Below are 18,838 nucleotides of genomic sequence, written 5' to 3'. Positions count from 1 at the left end.
GACAATTTTTACATTTACCCAGCCAATTAACCTACAAACCTGTACGTCTTTGGAGTGTATATGTTTCCTCGTGCTGAGTAAAGTGCTGTTTTCTCTCATTGTTTCAGACAAAAAGATCATGATTTATAATTTCAATTGAAAGACATCATCTCCAGCAATCCATTGTCTCTTCACTGGAACCTTTGCCATTGAGCAGGGCAGGTACCAACTCCTGTTGTTTTCAGTGGAACGGTTTAGAAACAAACTTGGATGCCTCTAAGAACTGAGCCAGAGCGACAAATAACATAATAAACAACTCTTATCTTTAATAAAGTTTGACAACCATATACAATGTAGATACATGGCACACCTATCAAAACCTAGTTGCAATCACAGGGTGGTTTTGGACAGATAAGCTGCTTCTGTCCACTGGAGATGTGAACATTCCAAAGCTACATCATTGATTTGAATCCAAGGGTGGGGAGAGTGGATACAATGGAATGTATCCAGGTTTGATGACAATACTAAGTTAGTTGGCAATTTGGGCTTTGATTAGGATGTGCTGAGTCTACAGGAGCCGTGGGGAGGGGTGGGGGGTTAGGTCAATGGGCAAGGATATGGCAGATGGAATTCATTACATTTCTTGTTGGTTTGTTGGTGCTGCACTTTGAAGTACACAAGTAAGCCCAGTGTCATAAAACAAATCTAATTCAGTATGAGTATGAGATGCATGAGAAGGAGGGTAGGGGAAGCAATTTTGTATTGCTTTAATAATTAATGTGGAATTAAATCTGTAAAGCAATGAATATTTAAAACCATCGGGGACATTCGTTGGACAGAGGGTCTGACTGCAACTGATTCTCCAGAAAGGGTAAAGGTTATGAATAATTTCAAACAAATTACACTAAACACTAAAGGTGCCAGTCATAATTATTTGCATTTTAAATAATGGATTTTTTTTGGGCTTGTCATTGGTAGGTAACATTCAGAACAGAAACTAACTGTTAATAAGTTTCAGCATTTGTGTGTCTATAAGTATGACTAAACTGGAAAATTGGATTTCTGCTGGGTCTAGTATTCATATTGACTATATAGACTGTAAAATGTACATATTTAAAGAACCTGTTCAGCTTCCATGATTTTTTTTTGTGCATTCCCACACTACATTGTTTTGGCTGCTACAGTATAAGCCAGGAAGATTCATGACTTCGTCCTTGATTTGTGTGAAACTCAGCAGAGGTAGCAGTTGGGGGCTACAATTGACATACTGGAAACTCCTGTATTTGCACAACCTTAGACCTCACCCACTGCTACATCAACAAGTAAAGCCATATTAATGATTCAGGCAGATCCAGAGAGTTCCCAGGTGTACTTTTGTGAACATCTTCTTCTGAGGATGGGATGTGACAGTGCTCACTAATCCTGGGCTGGAAGATCTGCCTGCTGGAACACACATGGGGATTGATTTTTGTAAGTGCAGAAACTGAAAGTCACTTGTAAAGATGGATGAGAAGTATGCACTTTAAAGTGGGGTCTCCTGACATGGTTTGGAAATTCTGCATTCAAGAGGAAAACAAGGAGAAATTTGGATTTGGCTTTGGTTACCAGTGTTAAGAATGTGTGGGAATATTGCTGGTTGATGGTGATCACCACCATACTTTCAATTCCATTAAATTTGGTGCCTTTTCATTTTAATATGCTTTGGCAATCTTAAGTATATAACTTGATATATTTTAAGTGTAACTGAGTGAGTTGAATCTGGTGGTTGAGCTCTGGATTTGCAAATTTTAATAGGATGGATGTTGGAAAATAACTGCATATGCTGGTACAAATCGAAAGTATCAGAAAATGCTGGAGTAACTCAGCGGGTCAGGCAGCATCTCTGGAGAGAAGGAATGGGTGACGTTTCAGGTCGAGACCCTTCTTTCAGACCCATCAGTCTGAAGAAGGGTCTCAACCCGAAACATCACCCATTCCTTCTCTCCAGAGATGCTGCCTGACCCGCTGTGTTACTCCAGCATTTTCTGATAACTTCGATTCATCAGATTTCTGCTCTACCAAATGTGCACTGGTGGCCCAAATCCCTACTCCCCTCACCCCTACACCCCCAGATACATATGGACAGGAAGAACTTTTATGGATGTCTGCAAACAAATAGTACCATGAGGAAAGTAAAAAGAATTTACCTTGCAATAACTATCAGCTTCATTTGAACCAATGCAATTGGAATAAAGTAGATTCACTGCAGGTACTGTTTAAGTGATTTCCATGAAATCATTGGAACATCCCTTTAAAAGAAGAAAAGCAAAATGTAATTAATAATAATTGTATTATTTAGCTTTCTCTTCATCCTTGATTTAACACATCTGTTTATGAATTTTATTTTTTTATTATTTTTTATTCATTTACATTTGTTTTCAGTATTTTTTCTGTGTCATCCTCTAGCTGTTACAATGTAGTACCATTGTCCCTATGTAGCACAGGTAGGAAGTAGCAAAGGCAGCACCCCTATTGGTGAATCAGTCAGCCGTAGCAGTTAAAATGATGGGGTCACTCCACAGTTCAAGTTCCGACTTTCCAAATTGCTATTCTGGATGAACCCGCAAATATTTTATTGACTTCAAAGCAGAGATATAACTTCACATTAAGTGTGAGGTTGTCAGTGTTGTCAATGGCAATGAAGATCTGTGTTATTTGGATCTCATTGCTACTGGCAATGAATAAATATGCTACAAGGTGAAATGGGATCATATTGGAAACAATGAATGGGGCATTATTTTTATTGACATTTCTCTACCGCCTTCCCTCCCATTTTGTTCTTACATACTAAATAAAAAAATACCATTCCTCCAGAATCTTCTGAAAATACATTCTTAAATATACTAAGAAATCAATATTGATAGCATAATAATCTTTATCTTATCAACATGCCATACATTTTATGATATCCATAAACAGAATAATGTCAATTTTGAAATATTGTGCAATTATTGCACCTTCTCTGCATCATTTAATAATCTGTCAGTGACAAAGAAGTGTTTTTTAAATTAGAAAAATAAGCTCTTTTTTTAGATAATAGGAATATCGGGTCAAAAAGGCAGCGAGCAAGTAAACAGCATGAAGATGCTTAATATAACTGTATGAAGTAGAACAATTATATAATCTGCTGTTTCCTAACTAGAATTAGTGCAGAAGTGGCGCAGAGGTAGAGTTGCTGCCTTACAGCGCTTGCAACGCCGGAGGCCCGGGTTCGATCCTGACTATGAGTGCTGTCTGTATGGAGTTTGTACGTTCTCCCCGTGACCTGCGTGGGTTTTCTCCGAGATCATCGGTTTCCTCCCACACTCCAAAGACGTACAGGTATGTAGGTAAATTGGCTTGGTAAATATAAAAATTCTCCCTAGTGTGTGTAGGATAGTGTTAATATGCGGGAATCGCTGGTCGGCGCGGACTCGGTGGGCCAAAGGGCCTGTTTCCATGTTGAATCTCTAAACTAAACTAAAACTAAAGTGATGCTGGAATAACAATGAAGTCTTTAACAGATAGCCAGAAAGATCAAATGGTCAAAACCTACCTTGCAAGTACATTCAAAATTGGAATTATTATTAATGGGTGTGGGTGATTAAATCAGTCACAGATTCCTTTTCAACACTTCTTTGTTTATCAGCTATTCATTGGGCATTTTTGATCCACTGCAAGCAAATGGTTTGGAGTCCTGTATTTTCCATCTGAAAGATTTTATTTCAGAAAAATGTGAGAACTGATGATATGATCCAGGTGGTGACTCCCCTGGCTGTAGGGTGCTGCAACTAACATCTTCTCTTCTCTTGATGGGCATGATGTGAACTAGGCTCGTTAAAGCATTGAGTTCTATGTTAGATGGCGATGCCTGGGAACACCTGTACGTCTTCATTTCTTGCCTTACATACTTTTGATCCATGAAGAAATAGAACTAATCTAATTTTAATGCTTTTAGAACACTTTTACTCTATGCTTAAGTCAGGACGGTGTCATATGTAAGATTTTTACCCCCATTCTGTACTTCCTGCTTTGATGAAAGTGCAGAGTGGGGTGATGATATGTTGAAGGCAATTCTTTTGAGTGTAAGTTTACGAGGGAGAATGCCATTATTTAGTTCACATTTAACACTGTACTTTACCATACCAATGCAGTGTTTCTATGATATATCTCAGGGCAATGTAAACATTTTTTTTATTATTACATGAGGGAGTAGAAATTTATTCATGCAACTCTGGAAAACATAGTGTTGTAAAGTTGAAAATTAACAACCTGCAGTGGATCAGTTTTATGCACATTTTTTAGTGTTTTGGTACCCATCAGAAATTGGCCTACTATTTTTGCCAACCTTCATATTCTCAGTACGATTTCCAATAAAAGTGCAACAAGCAAAAATGTATCTGCAGCGTCATCAGTTAGAACATCAATGTTGCTGGGCTGAAAAGTGGAGTTGCTGGAAAAGCTTCAGGTTCAGGAGTTTCCTTGGCTTCCTTGTACAAAGACGTGGTATGGTGGTACAGTTAGTCGAGCTTCTACCTCAGTACCAGAGATTCAAGTTCATACCTAACCTCGGGTGCTGTGTGAAGTTTGAACATTCTCCCTGTGATTACTTGGGTTTCCACTGATGCTCCGGTTTTCTCCCATATCCCAAAAGACATGCAGAATGATGGCCACTGTAAACTGCCATTGTGCATTGTTGAATGGTAAAGACCGGGGGAGGTTGATTGAAATGCAGTATAGAGAGAGTAAAAAAGTGGGTTTAATGTAGGATTGGTATAATTGGATGGTTGATGGTTGGCATGGACTCAATGGATCGAAAGACCAGTTTCAGTGACGTATCTCTCCATGACTATGACTTTAATATTCTTGCAGGAGCCACTGTTCTTTTACTGGTCTGTCTAGATTCTTCTGATCCCTTGGGAGCATTCTCCTGCAAACACCTCTCCACCTGCACCTATCACTGCATCTTCCATTCATTCAATTGTAACACTCCCCTGCGGCTGGATGTTGATGCTTGTGTTGTGATGTGGCTGACTGCAAGGATTACACCTGCTGCATTTCATGCTGAGAACTGTGAGAACTTGCAGCGGGTCAATGGGGAATGCTTCACTGATATTATCAGTGTGTGTCAGTGCCAGTGTCAGCATGGTGTTATACAGAGAAACCCTACAACACAACTTTGTGAACCATGCAATTGCAGTTCTCACTCGTTATATGTCATTTGCAAACAGCTTTGGGGTGACCAGCACTGCCTTCATAATGCCAAAAAATAGTATGGAACAATTTCAATATCATTTAATTTTTCACAAATATCTTAGGAATTCTTATTTCTTTTATGCAAGAGAATAGTTACTTGTATACAAAATGTTTGGAGGAATTACACTAGAGTACCAGAAAACCCTCATTGGGAACTAATTGGTAAGTGCATGGACCTAGGCGAATTCAAACCATCACTGGTCTTTCATTGTCATCATCCCGTGAATCATCAATGATCAGAAATTCAAGCTGAGCTATCACAGAAATACCATAACTATTTCAACAAGTCAGAGGCTGGGTATTGTTTGGTAAGTGACTCCCCTTAGACAACCACCAGAGCTTTTCCACCATCTGCAAGCACCACTCAGTAGTGTGATGGAACACATGTTGGAAACGTGCAGCAAGAAGAACTCTCAACCATCCAAGTCAAAGCAGCCTCATTAACCACCCTAAATGCTCATTCTTTCCACCTTGGAGCACAGCGACTGTGGTGCATATCCTCTACAAAATATATTGCAATTACCAGCCCAGACTATCTCCTAAACCCACTACATATATTAGCAAGATGGTCTACACAGCAGACAGGTAGGAACACTGGTCCACCATCACCTCCAGGTCAGACTCTTCATAGTTCTTTATCGTCGTTGAGTCTAATCGCAAGTAAAAGCTACCTTCCCAAGGCCTTCATCACTACCATTGGATGTCAATGAAAATGAATAAAAGATAAACTGTTATTTCACCTGCCACACCCTCCCCCTTCCTCCAGCCCCCCTCCCCCCCCCCCACCAATGTTTTCATCCTCCTGCCCCTTTTGATTCCATCCACCTACTACCCCACACTTCACCCACCGACTCTCCTTCCCCATCTGCTACCATCTGCTCTTTACCGCTTTTCTAATGGTTTCCATTTTCACTTTCCTTACTGGTCAGATCCAAGCACTGGTAGCCTTTGTACCCCATCTTATCTGAATTCAGCAGCTATCTCCACCTTCGCCCTTCCCTCCCCTCACCTGGCTCCATCCGTCTTTTTCATTCCTTTTTTTCTCTTTGTCCTTTGTTTCACTGTACCTTAATTGGTACACATGACAATAAAATACCCTTTGAACCCTTGAACCTAACGCCGTTTTGCCTCTGTCTTGTAAATCCACCTCTCCCCCTCCCTCACGTGGTTCCATCTATCCTCAGTCCACCTATCACTTATTGGCTCCTATTTCATCCTCCCCTCCCTCCCACCACCCCATTTCCTTTTTATCCTGATCATCTTCCTTCTCCAATTTCTCCCACATTACAGATGCTGTTCAACCTGCATAGTTCTCCCAGCAGTTTTATTCTTTGCTCCAGACTCCAGCATTTCCAGTTTTGTCTGTCTCAAAGGCACGGGCTGGGGTGATGTTATCAGGATAACAGCTTCTCCCTTGAACATATATTGTGTATGTTTCCATTCCTGTGAGCTGGCTGAAGGCACATCATGTTCCTTCTCACTCAATCAATGGTTGGCATGTCCTTCCCTTCTCAGTCATGCACAGCTAGGAAAACATCCAGACATTGCTAAATAATCCCTGCCTAAGAATTATTGTGTATAATTACAAAATGGCCTGCGTGTGGATGCTTATCACCTATGCGTGGATGCGGAGCCTACACCTCCCCCAAGGAGAATTTCTCTGAGCTTAGCACATCCATGCCATATCACTCTATAAGTGGCAGCCAAAGTGATTAAAGCCTGAGCATCTATTCAACAGGTTGTTAAAATTAACAGCAGGAGATATCCACTGGATGACCCTGCTTGTCGCCCCCTGTTGAACTTATCGCCTTGTTTCTCCAAGCCTCTTAATTTATCAAACTTCCCTAGAAAACAGGCAGCCACAGGAAATGAAGTATGGCTAGAACATCTAAAGTTCAGAACATTATTGATGACATGAGACCATGGGAGTCCCCATCTCCCACTGCAAATCCCATAAGTGAATACGTTCCACTCCATCAATGCGAAGCCCACAAATGCCACATGCTGCAGGGTGATGGCAACTACCCCTATAATAACGTTAATTTATGTTAGTACAGTCCATGGTATTGCCAATATTTGCAGGTTAAATGCTGCAGCATTGGATTCTTAACCAGTTGAAACACAAAAACCTAAAAAAAGGCACTTACTGGTCCCAGAGGCTCAGTTGAGTAGACGATTCTTAAAGCAAAAATTATGTTTAACTTCATTGCCCTGTCCAGAAACTGTGGTGTTGCACTGCTTCCAGAGTTTCCAGGCATATGCAGTCTGGAAATTGGATATACATTGAGGCGGGTTGGAGAGAGGGGGAATTGGTGAGCATTTCTGTCACAGTGATACAGCGTTTGCTTCAGCTTTTCTGGGACCCTAATAACTTCCTGAAATGATCGGAGATGGTCGGTCAAATCAGGTGAGTTCCCAAATTCGCCAATTCATCCAGAAAAGAAAATTCTGTGTTTACTGAGTGATGCTCTAGTATGTAACTATCTATAGAAGACATGACTGCTTTCTCTTTAAACCTGCAATCACCACCTCACCCCCCCCAAAAGATACCTTTGACTTTCCATCCTTGCAGACTGTCTCCTCATCTCCAACCTTACTTTCATCCCAGAAGTCCTTACAGTGAGTGCTATAACCTCCCACGTTTATGTTTATCCTTCCAGGTGGTACTTGTATGAACTCTGTCAATTAAGTTTCCATCCCTGTCTCATTATAACATCAGCCCTTAGCAGAATCACTAATAACGCAAATGGGAACAAAGAAAGCGCCCCACAAAAATCCGATATTAAAGTATGTTCAACACCAAGTTATGGATGCAGGTGCACACATTTACCAGTAACTTTAATGTTGCATGTGCTTATCCTCCTTGAACTCAGCAATATACAGTTCTCTTTACTGCTCTGTCTGACCATGCAAGAAAGATAATCTCTCTCTTTATCTTCTGAGGGAACCTGCAACCTTTGACACAATGGGTCATGTCATTCTTCTCTCTAGCCTCTCTACCATTGTCTGGCTGGTTGTAAAACATACTCATCTTGTATCTATCCAATTTTAGCTGTAAAATCATCTCTAACAGCCAATCCTTCCGCATCCCCAAATTTTCGTCTGGCATCCCCCTCTATCTGTCCTGGGCCACCTCCTGTTTACTATCTGCATAAGGACAATCACAGTGAAGCCACATAACTCTATCTCATTATTACCCTGCTACCTCCAATTGTTTGCACAGCATGTCCGATGCACAGTACTAACAGAGCAGAAATGTCCTCCAACAAGATATTTGGAAGCTTGAAACGACTGTTTTGTAAGCCTGTCTGAAAGTCTGTTCCCTGACCATCCACTTCATTCCTTTCCCCAAGAACTGCCCGAACTATATAGTTCATAAAACTTATCATGTTCAGTTCCAGATTGAACATTGGAAAACATATCTAAACTACCATTCAGATTGGCTGTTTCTACTTCAGCAATACCACCTAACCCTGTAACTTGCTCAGTTTATCTGTTGCTGGAACCCTTTGCAACAACGTTGTTACTTCCAAAGTGAGCATTCGGATGTATTGTTAGCCAGGCATCCTCACTCTACTCCAAACAGTCTGTCTTAATGGATAGCAAATTGGCTCCATGGAAGGAAGCAGAGGGTGATGGTGGAAGGTTGCTTCTCAGAATGGAGGCCTGTGACTAGTGGTGTGCCACAGGGTTCGGTGCTGGGCCCGTTACTGTTTGTCATCTACACCAATGATTTGGATGAGAACAAACAGGGCAAGATTAGCAAGTTTGCTGATGATACAAAAGTTAGTGGTATTGCAGACAGTGAAGGTGGTTGTTAATGATTGCAGCAGGATCTGGATCGATTGGCCAAGTGGGCAAAGGAATGGTTAATGGAATTTAATACAGAGAAGTGTGAGGTGTTGCATTTTGGGACGTCGAACCAGGGCAGGACCTACACAGTAAATGGTAGGCCTCTGGGTAGTGTTCTAGAGCAGAGGGATCTAGGAGTACAAGTGCACTAAATAGTGGTGGGGGGGGGGGTTCAAATGGGATAGACAAGAATGGAGTTAAAGTAAAGAGAGTATAGGAATAATTAAGAAACACCCCAGAATTAACGGGACAGAAAGCTCAGGAAGCAATAGGAGAGAATGGCCAAGTGTAAGAGGAATCGATGTGGAAGCTGAGATGAGCAAAGGATTAAAGTACTATATATGAATGCGCGAAGTATAAGAAGTAAAATGGATGAGCTTGAGGCTCAGTTAGAGATTGGTAGGTATGACATTGTGGGGATTACAGAGACGTGGCTGCAGAAGGATCAGGACTGGGAACTGAATAGTCAGGGTTATACGTCCTATAGAAAGAACAGGCAGGTGGGCAGAGGAGGTGGGGTAGCTCTGTTGGTGAGGGATGGAATTCAGTCCTTTGCGAGGGGTGACATAGGGACTGACGATGTAGAGTCATTGTGGATAGAGTTGAAGAATTGTAAAGGTACGAAGACACTAATGGGAGTTATCTACAGACCCCCAAACAGTAGCCTGGATATAGGGTGTAAGTTGCAACAGGAGTTAAAATTGGCATGTAACAAAGGTAATGCCACTGTAGTTATGGGGGATTTCAATATGCAGGTAGACTGGGAAAATCAGGTTGGTTCTGGACCCTAAGAAAGGGAGTTTGTAGAATGCCTCCGAGAAGGATTCTTAGAGCAGCTTGTACTGGATCCTACCAGAGAGAAGGCAATTCTGGATTTAGTGTTGTCCAATTAACCAGATTTAATAAGGGAACTTAAAGTAAAGGAACCGCTTGGAGGTAGTGAACATAAAATGATTAGTTTTAATCTGCAAATTGAGAGGGAGAAGGTTAAACCAGGAATGTCAGTGTTGCAGTTGAACAAAGGGGACTATGAAGGCATGAGAGAGGAGCTGGCCAAGGTCGAATGGAGTGGGATCCTAGCAAGAACGATGGTGGAACAGCAATGGCAGGAATTTCTAGGCATAATACAGAAGATGCAGGATCATTTCATTCCAAAGAGGAAGAAAGATTCCCGTGGCTGACAAGGGAAGTTAGAGATGGAATAAAACTAAAAGAAAAGATGTATGAGATAGCAAAGAGTAGCGGGCAACTTTCAAATGACAACAGAAGATAGCAAAAAGAGCAGTACGGGCTGAAAAGATGAGGTACGAAGCAAAGCTAGCCAAGAATATAAAGGACAGTAAAAGCTTCTTTAGGTATGTTAAAAGAAAAAGATTAGTAAAGACAAACGTGGGTCCCTTGAAGGCAGAAACGGGTGAAATTATTATGGGTAACAAGGAAATGGCGGAAGAGTTGAACAGGTACTTTGGATCTGTCTTCACTAAGGAAAGACACAAACAATCTCCCAGATGTACAGAGGATCAAGGGAGACAAAGGAACTGGAAAAAAAAATCATTAGGCGAGAAATAGTATTGGGTAGACTGATGGGACTGAAGGCTGATAAATCCCCAGGGCCTGATGGTCTGCATCCCAGGGTACTCAAGGAGGTGGCTCAAGAAATCATGGATGCATTGGTGATCATTTTCCAATGTTCAATAGATTCAGGATCAGTTCCTGTGGATTGGAGGGTAGCAAATGTTATCCCACTTTTCAAGAAAGGAGCGAGAGAGAAAACAGGGAATTATAGACCAGTAGCCTGACATCGGTGGTGGGGAAGATGCTGGAGTCAATTATTAAAGTGGTAATAACGGCGCATTTGGATAGTGGTAACAGGATTGGTCCAAGTCAGCATGGATTTATGAAGGGGAAATCCTGCTTGACTAATCTTCTGGAATTTTTTGAGGATATGACAGGTAAAATGGATGTAGGGGAGCCAGTGGATGTAGTGTATCTAGACTTTCAGAAAGCCTTTGGTAAGGTTCCACACGGGAGTTGGTGAGCAAAATTAGAGCACATGATATTCGGGGTAGGATATTGACATGGATAGAGAATTGGTTGGCAGACAGGAAGTAAAGAGTAGGAATAAACGGGTCCTTTTGAGAATGGCAGGCAGTGGAGAGTGGAATGCCGCAAGGCTCGGTGCCTTGCACAGTTTACATTTTTATATATATTTTTGTGCTGATTTTCTCCCAAAATGGGGATGTCTACATTTATTTCACTTCCCTATGTTTCTATGTTTCTATGTTTCCCTGGCTCCTCAGAATGATACTTTTTGCAAGTAACTAGACCAGTTCTGATGGCATTAAGAATCAACATCTAATGTGGCATTAGAGGTTTGTTCATGGCAGTCTGCACAGGACAGTGGGTTCCCTTTATGGAAGTACATGGTTGGGATGTGAAAAGGAAAGATCCACTGTATCCTCTTCATCTAATCTCTGTTATTCAAATAATTCCACCAACCACAAACTACGTGTACATTTTTGATTTTCTCAGATAAATATTTCTCAATGTGCCTAATACTTTCCAATGGTTAAGCAGCTGCTGACCGCTACTTTTTCATTCTTTACCTGTGTTCTGTCTGAAGAAAGTTGATTCAGAGCTAAAAATGTTTCCCCACCTTCCCCAGGATTAACATCAAAAGGTCCGCTCATTGTGTATCACCTTTAAACTTGGGTAGTCTCCTTAGTAAGCTTTGAATAATATGTGTTTGAATAATGGGATTTTAATTATTTTAACTACATTTTGACAATCCACAACATATTTTAGTTCAATTTAGTTTCGAGATACAGTGCGGAAACAGGCCCTTCAGTCCACTGGTCCACGCCGATCAACGATCCCCACATATTAACACTATCGAGGGACAATTTACATTTATACTAAGCCGATTTATCTACATATCTACGTCTTTGGAGTGTGGGAGGAAACCGAAGATCTCGGAGAAAACCCACACAGGTCACGGGGAGAACGTACAAACTCCATATAGACAGCACCCGCAGTCAGGATCGAACCCGGGTTTCCGGCGCTGCAGGCGCTGTAAGGCAGCAACTCTACCTCTGCGCCACCGTGCTGCCCTTTTTCTTGAAGAAAATCAAAGCAAATATCCGTGCTATTTCCTTCATCCCCTCAAGCTTGCTGACATCTCCTAATAGCTTGTTCTTATCTTAGGCAATCTCTTTTCACTAAAATATCTATTGTAAGAACTTGTTCTTTATTGGTTTATTACAATAATTTTTTTATAACTTCTCTTAATTTCTCTAATTTTTCCTATGCAAAACCTCTTTATATTTCATTTGCCATACTTAAGTTTTGATTCTTTAATTTCCCTTCTCTTTTTTCTCAATCTCTATTTTTCTTTGTTTTTCATAGACACCTTATTTTCAAAGCAATCATTTCAATTCGTGCTAAAGTATTGATGATTTGGCATTGTTATTGGTTTATCATTATCACGTATACCGAGATACAGTGAAAACGTTGATTATGTCCAGGCAATCATATGATACATGAGTACAATCAAGCCGTACACAGGTACAACAGGTGGTAGAAACAGAGAATAAACTTAGAATGATAGAGTTATACAGCATGGAAACAGGCCCTTCGGCTCAACTTTCCCATGCCGACCAAAACACCCCATCTAGTCCCACCTGCCTGTTTGTTCCATATCCCTCTCATCATTTCCTAATCGTATAGGTATCTGTCCAAATGTCTTTTAAATGTTGTTATAGTACCTGTCTGAACTATCTCCTCACACACCCTCTGTGTGAAAAAGTTGCTCTTCAGGTTCCTATTCATTCTTTCCTCTCTCGCTTTAAACCTATGTCCCCTGGTTCTTGATTCCCCTACTCTGGGTAAAACATTTTGTGCATGTACCCTAATTATTCCCCACATTTATATGGAATTCGAGCAGACTTTTGACTGCACAGTCGTGAATGTTGAGGAATTACAGTAAAATGGCTGAGAACGCACACGAGTGCGACACCAGTGTTGTGAATTATCATGGAGGACATTTTGTCACCTATCCTCGCTGATTGTTTCCACTAATGAGAAAAACCTTCATTACAGTGGAAGGTTTGAGAGGAGAAAGCACTGTTACATATCATAGCTTAGAAGTCAATTAGATACAGCACATGTTTTTAAAAAATCAGTATTAAGGCATATGGAACACACTTGAAAGACAAAACAGTCTGAATTTGCTCCATGACAGATTATCAACTTAATTCATTGGGTGAAATGCAAAGCCACTTCACCTTCTCCCAGAGTATTGACCCTAGTTCCCTTAGAGCTTTCTCCAACAAATCATTGTTCAACAAATTTGTCCAACAAATGAGGCACACAAAACTGCAAACAATATAATTACTGTGATATAACCAATGTTTGCACAAAATACTTTTTTTACTGTTGCGTAAGTTCCAAAAACCAATACACTGTTCATTTATGATAGTATTATTATTAATCAATACACAGCTCACAATTCAGCAAGGAGTACATTATGCTACAGAAGTGAATACTATGTGATATACGTGTCCCATGGACTTTATTTGTTTATTTTATGGACACCCAACCACCTATTTTAATGTGTTTTAAGTTTTATTGCCAGTGTTGTTGAATGCAGGTTGAAGCAACCACACACTGAAATCTCAACTCATTTATGTCCATAGATATAATTGACCTACCATGTGTGTTGTAGGAAAGGGAGGCAGGGGGTGGGTGTGGAGGTGCAGAAAGGACAGATCTCCATCTAATGACATCATTAAATTCCTTTTTGCTGCTCTCCTGATGAAGGGTCTTGACCTGAAACTTGACCATTCCCTTCCCTCCACTGATGCTGCTTGACCCCCTGAGTTCCTCTAGTACTTCATATTTTCACTTAAACACTACTGACCTCACCTCTCAGCAGGGAGTCTGTGAATGAGACGGCAACTGCAAGCTCCTTTTTTTTGCGATCTCATCTGATTCTGAGATTCTGAAGTCCATGACCTCTTTCTGATTTTCTCTTTCTGATTTTCTCTTTCTGATTTTCCCTCCCCCTCCCCCTCCCCCTCCCCCTCCCCCTCCCCCTCCCCCTCCCCCTCCCCCTCCCCCTCCCCCTCCCCCTCCCCCTCCCCCTCCCCCTCCCTCCTTTCCCTTTCTTCCTCTCCCCCCCCCCCCCCCCCCCCCCCCCGCCTCTCTCTATTTTCTGTCTTACTCTTTCTTCCTATGGAAAAATTAACTCAAATTGCAGTTGGTTGGAATTTGTGAGTCAGTGTTACAGGTGGTCCTTCTCCATCCAGCAAAAGGCTGTAGGAGTAAACTTCCTGGGTGGTTTGTTCCTGGCTGTAACGCCACCAAATGTTACAACTGCTCAAATTAAAATAATGCTATTTTGTGAGGTATTTGTGATTCCAACAATATAATGATAGTAAATGAGGATATCTGCCATAATGCAGCCATTGTTGATAAGATAGTAAGATTTATGTTGAAGTTATACCACCAATGGACACATTAGTCACTAATAACCATTGATGGTGGCAGTAATGTTAAAGGATTGCTGGCATGCAAAGTAACTTTAACATATTAACAGGGCCGGAATGGCATGAATTGCAGTTTTTCATATTATAGAAGGTAGTAAGTAAGAGATTATAACTGTTTGAATTATATCTAATCATACACTTGTCATTAAATAGGTCAATTTGATGGTTCCCATGCAATGAACTTATGTATTCACCTTCTGGACATCAGGAGAATCACAAATTGTGAACATGTGTGTTCAATCAACCCACTTTATAGAATCAGAAATCTTATTAAACTTTAACTTCAATAGATAGCAGGCAGTGACCGCATTCCATAGTGTTCCCTACAAAGGTGACCAACGACACTGAGAGGGAGTCATGGCTGGTGCCGATCTGAAACTTGCTGAGTTTCATCTCAGCAAAGGAATCACTGACTCGCTTTTCTGAGGACCTCTAAGTTTTCCACATTTTTAGTAATATAAACATACAGAGCTAGTCCATTTCTGCTTCTTTCCTGTAATCTGCATTAAGCAAATGCAACTGCACTGTAAGGAGTTTGTACGTTCTCCCCGTGACCTGCGTGGGTTTTCTCCGAGATCTTCGGTTTCCTCCCACACTCCAAAGACGTACAGGTATGTAGGTTAATTGGCTGGGTAAATGTAAAAATTGTCCCTAGTGGGTGTAGGATAGTGTTAATGTGCGGGGATCGCTGGGCGGCACGGACTTGGTGGGCCGAAAAGGCCTGTTTCCGGCTGTATATATATATGATATGATATGATATGATATTTAAAGCCATTCATTTTATTTTAGTTTTTCTTGTTATGCAGCTAAATACAAATTCATCGCCCAAAGCAAGATGCTAAATGATTCTGTGAATCATTTTACGAGATGTTTAATGATAATTTGATAGGCAAATAAGGTTTCAGTATGACATCTTTTAGTGCAACTGCACTACTCACTCTTTATTCCCAGCAATGCATTAGTCCTCCTGGAAATGCATTAGTTTTAGTTTTAAAGATACAGTGTGGATACTAGGCCTTCAGCCCAACGAGTCAGCCCCGACACACAATCTAGGTTACACTAGTTCTATGTTATCCCAGTTTCACATCCGACACACTAGGGGCAATTTACAGAAGCCAATTAACCTGCAAACCTGCTCATCTTTGGAATATGGTAGGAAACCAGAGCACTCAAACAAAAACCCACACTGTCACACAGAGAACTTACAAATGCCACACAGACAGCGCAGTCTGAAGAAGGGTCTCGACCCGAAACGCCGCCCATTCCTTCTCTCCTGAGATGCTGCCTGACCTGCTGAGTTACTCCAGCATTTTGTGAATAAACACCCATATTCAGGATCGAACACGGGTCTCTGGCGCTTATAGATTCTGAAAATGGATAATGTCACATGGTTCGCAATGCAAATAATGGTTTACGTAAATGAAACCGGCACAACCAATTGAATCGCAAAGATTTACTATAAACCCACAGACTCGCACAGCTATCTAGACTACACTTCTTCCCACCCGGTCCCCTGCAAAAAGTCTATCCCCTACTCCCAATTCCTCCGTCTACGCCGCATCTGCGCCCGGGATGAGGTGTTTCACACTAGGGCTTCCGAGATGTCCTGGTTCTTCAGGAAACGGGGCTTCCCCTCCTCCATTATAGATGAGGCTCTCACTAGGGTCTCTTCTACATCACGCAGCTCCACTCTTGCTCCCCCTCCCCCCACTCGCAACAAGGACAGAATCCCCCTCGTTCTCACCTTCCACCCCACCAGCCAGCGGATCCAACATATCATCCACCAACATTTCCGTCACCTACAACGGGACCCCACCACTGGCCATATCTTCCCATCCCCTCCCCTCTCTGCATTCCGCAGAGACCGTTCCCTCCGTAACTCCCAGGTCCACTCGTCCCTTCCTACCCAAACCACCCCAACCCCGGGCACTTTCCCCTGCAACCGCACGAGATGCAACACCTGTCCCTTTACCTCCCCTCTCAACTCCATCCAAGGACCCAAACAGTCTTTCCAGGTGAGACAAAGGTTCACCTGCACCTCCTCCAACCTCATCTATTGCATCTGCTGCTCTAGATGTCAACTCATTTACATCGGCGAAACCAAGCGCAGGCTTGGCAATCGCTTCGCTGAACACCTGCGCTCGGTCCGCATTAACAAAACTGATCTCCCGGTGGCCGAGCACTTCAACTCCCCCTCCCATTCCCAGTCTGACCTTTCTGTCATGGGCCTCCTCCAGTGCCATAGTGAGGCCCACCGGAAATTGGAGGAACAGCACCTCATATTTCGCCTGGGCAGTTTGCAGCCCAGTGGTATGAATGTCGACTTCTCCAACTTTAGATAGTCCCTCTGTCCCTCCCTTCCCCTCCCCCTTCCCAGATCTCCCTCTATCTTCCTGTCTCCACCTATATCCTTCCTTTGTCCCACCCCCCTGACATCAGTCTGAAGAAGGGTCTCGACCCGAAACGTCACCCATTCCTTCTCTCCCGAGATGCTGCCTGACCTGCTGAGTTACTCCAGCATTTTGTGAATGAATCGCAAAGATGTCAGATTACCGTTATGTTCGAGTTGGTTAAATGTTTATCTGCCAGGAACTGAATTGAGATCTGTTAATGCAATGGCAAACTAATTATAGTTCATTCATCACAGAAAGTGTTTAACAAAGTATAACATAATTTAAGTGAGTTATATAATGGTCCAATTTTTAAGGGCTTCACAGAAACAGATCTTTGAAGGTAACAGAATGCTGATATGGCTGTTAAGGAAACAGATGAGTTCCTTCAACACAAATAAAAGCACAGAATAAAAGAGTCACAAGGCTCTGCCAAGCCTATATGAAAGGCTGGTTAGGCCACAGCGGATGTATTTTGTTCAGTTCTGAGCTGCACACTTTAGGAAGGATGTCAAAACCTTGCAGTGATTTATTGGAATGGTTCCCAAGGATGAAGGACTTCTGGAAGAAGACTGGAGAAGCATAGATTGTTCTATTTAGGATAAAGAAGGTGAAAGAAAATTTAAAAAATAATCATAAAAGCGTTTGATGAAGTATATCGGAAGAAAACATCTCTACTAGCAGGAAGGTCGATAACCAGAGGTGACTAATTTAAGGTCATTGGTAAATAGCCTAGAGAGGAAAAGAGGTAAATTATTTTAAAGGTAACTCAATATTATTGCACTAACTGAAAGAATGGCAGAATCAAATTTGGTAGCAACTTTTAAATGGGAATTGTTCACATAACTGAAAAGGCTACAGACAAGGAGTAAGGGAAATCATTTAATTGAATAGCACTTTGAAAATGCACTGGCCCAAGTAATATGCCACCCCATCTGGACTTGCACCTACTTCTCTCCTCCCCCTCCCCCTCCCCCTCCCCCTCCACCAGCATTCCTTTCTCTGGCTTCACAATTTGCAAATCTTCAATCCTTTTGTCTCACACCCTCTGTTTTTTCTTCATTAGCCTTTGTCCAACTATTTGCCTATCAAAAATCCCCCTCGCCTGTGTTCACTTGCCAGGCTTTGTCCAGCCCCTCCTCACTTGCAGCTCTCTTCCTCCCCCACAAACAGTCTGAACAAGGGTCCTAACCCAAAATGTCATCTATCCATGATCTCCAAAGATGCTGCCTGACCCACTGAGTTACACCAGCACTTTATGTCTCTGTTTCTGTAAATCAGCATCTGCAGTTCTTTGTTTCTACGTTTATCCGCTGTTGTGTTGCACTATTTTTGTGCAATGATGAAGTTAGAAATTTACTTTGTAATTATTTACTGGTCAAAGTGTACACTGCAGTTGTTAAGGAATGAATTCAAGTATTATGTGCAATTGTTTGGTGTGGTATTTTATTCATTCAGCCTTAGCTAAGTCTGTGAAAATCATATCCAATTCCTGAAGAGACCAGATACATTGTGCAAAGCCAAAGAGAACAATAATACAGGAAAAGCATTTGGTAGATACAGCCGGTCAGAATAGTCTTCTCAGTGGATTGATTACCAGCATCCCTAAGATCAGCGAGGCTGTTCTGCGGTGGGAACATAACTGCATGTGCAGTAGATGCATTACACGTACTCGTGTAGAGGAACTGAAGATGCTGGTATACACGGCACGGTAGCGCAGCGGTAGAGTTGCTGCTTTACAGCGAATGCAGCGCCGGAGACTCAGGTTCGATCCTGACTACGGGTGCTGCACTGTAA

General features: G+C 41.9%; 1 protein-coding gene and 1 long non-coding RNA gene across 3 annotated transcripts in view; one reads left to right on the top strand and one right to left on the bottom strand.

The window, feature by feature from the left end:
- LOC144605587 (retinoic acid receptor beta-like) overlaps positions 1-18,838 on the top strand; it is a 405,202-nt gene that overhangs the window by 136,496 nt on the left and 249,868 nt on the right. The window lies entirely within an intron of this gene.
- LOC144605617 (uncharacterized) overlaps positions 2,166-18,838 on the bottom strand; it is an 89,969-nt gene continuing 73,296 nt past the window's right edge. The window contains exon 3 of the long non-coding RNA XR_013548880.1: positions 2,166-2,267. This is a non-coding gene — a long non-coding RNA (uncharacterized LOC144605617). The remainder of the gene's footprint in view (positions 2,268-18,838) is intronic.

This window comes from Rhinoraja longicauda, chromosome 2 (assembly GCF_053455715.1).
Source record: "Rhinoraja longicauda isolate Sanriku21f chromosome 2, sRhiLon1.1, whole genome shotgun sequence".
Lineage (NCBI taxonomy): Eukaryota > Metazoa > Chordata > Chondrichthyes > Rajiformes > Arhynchobatidae > Rhinoraja > Rhinoraja longicauda.
The sequence above is the reverse complement of the archived record's forward strand: the minus strand, read 5'-3'. Positions and strand labels throughout refer to the sequence as shown.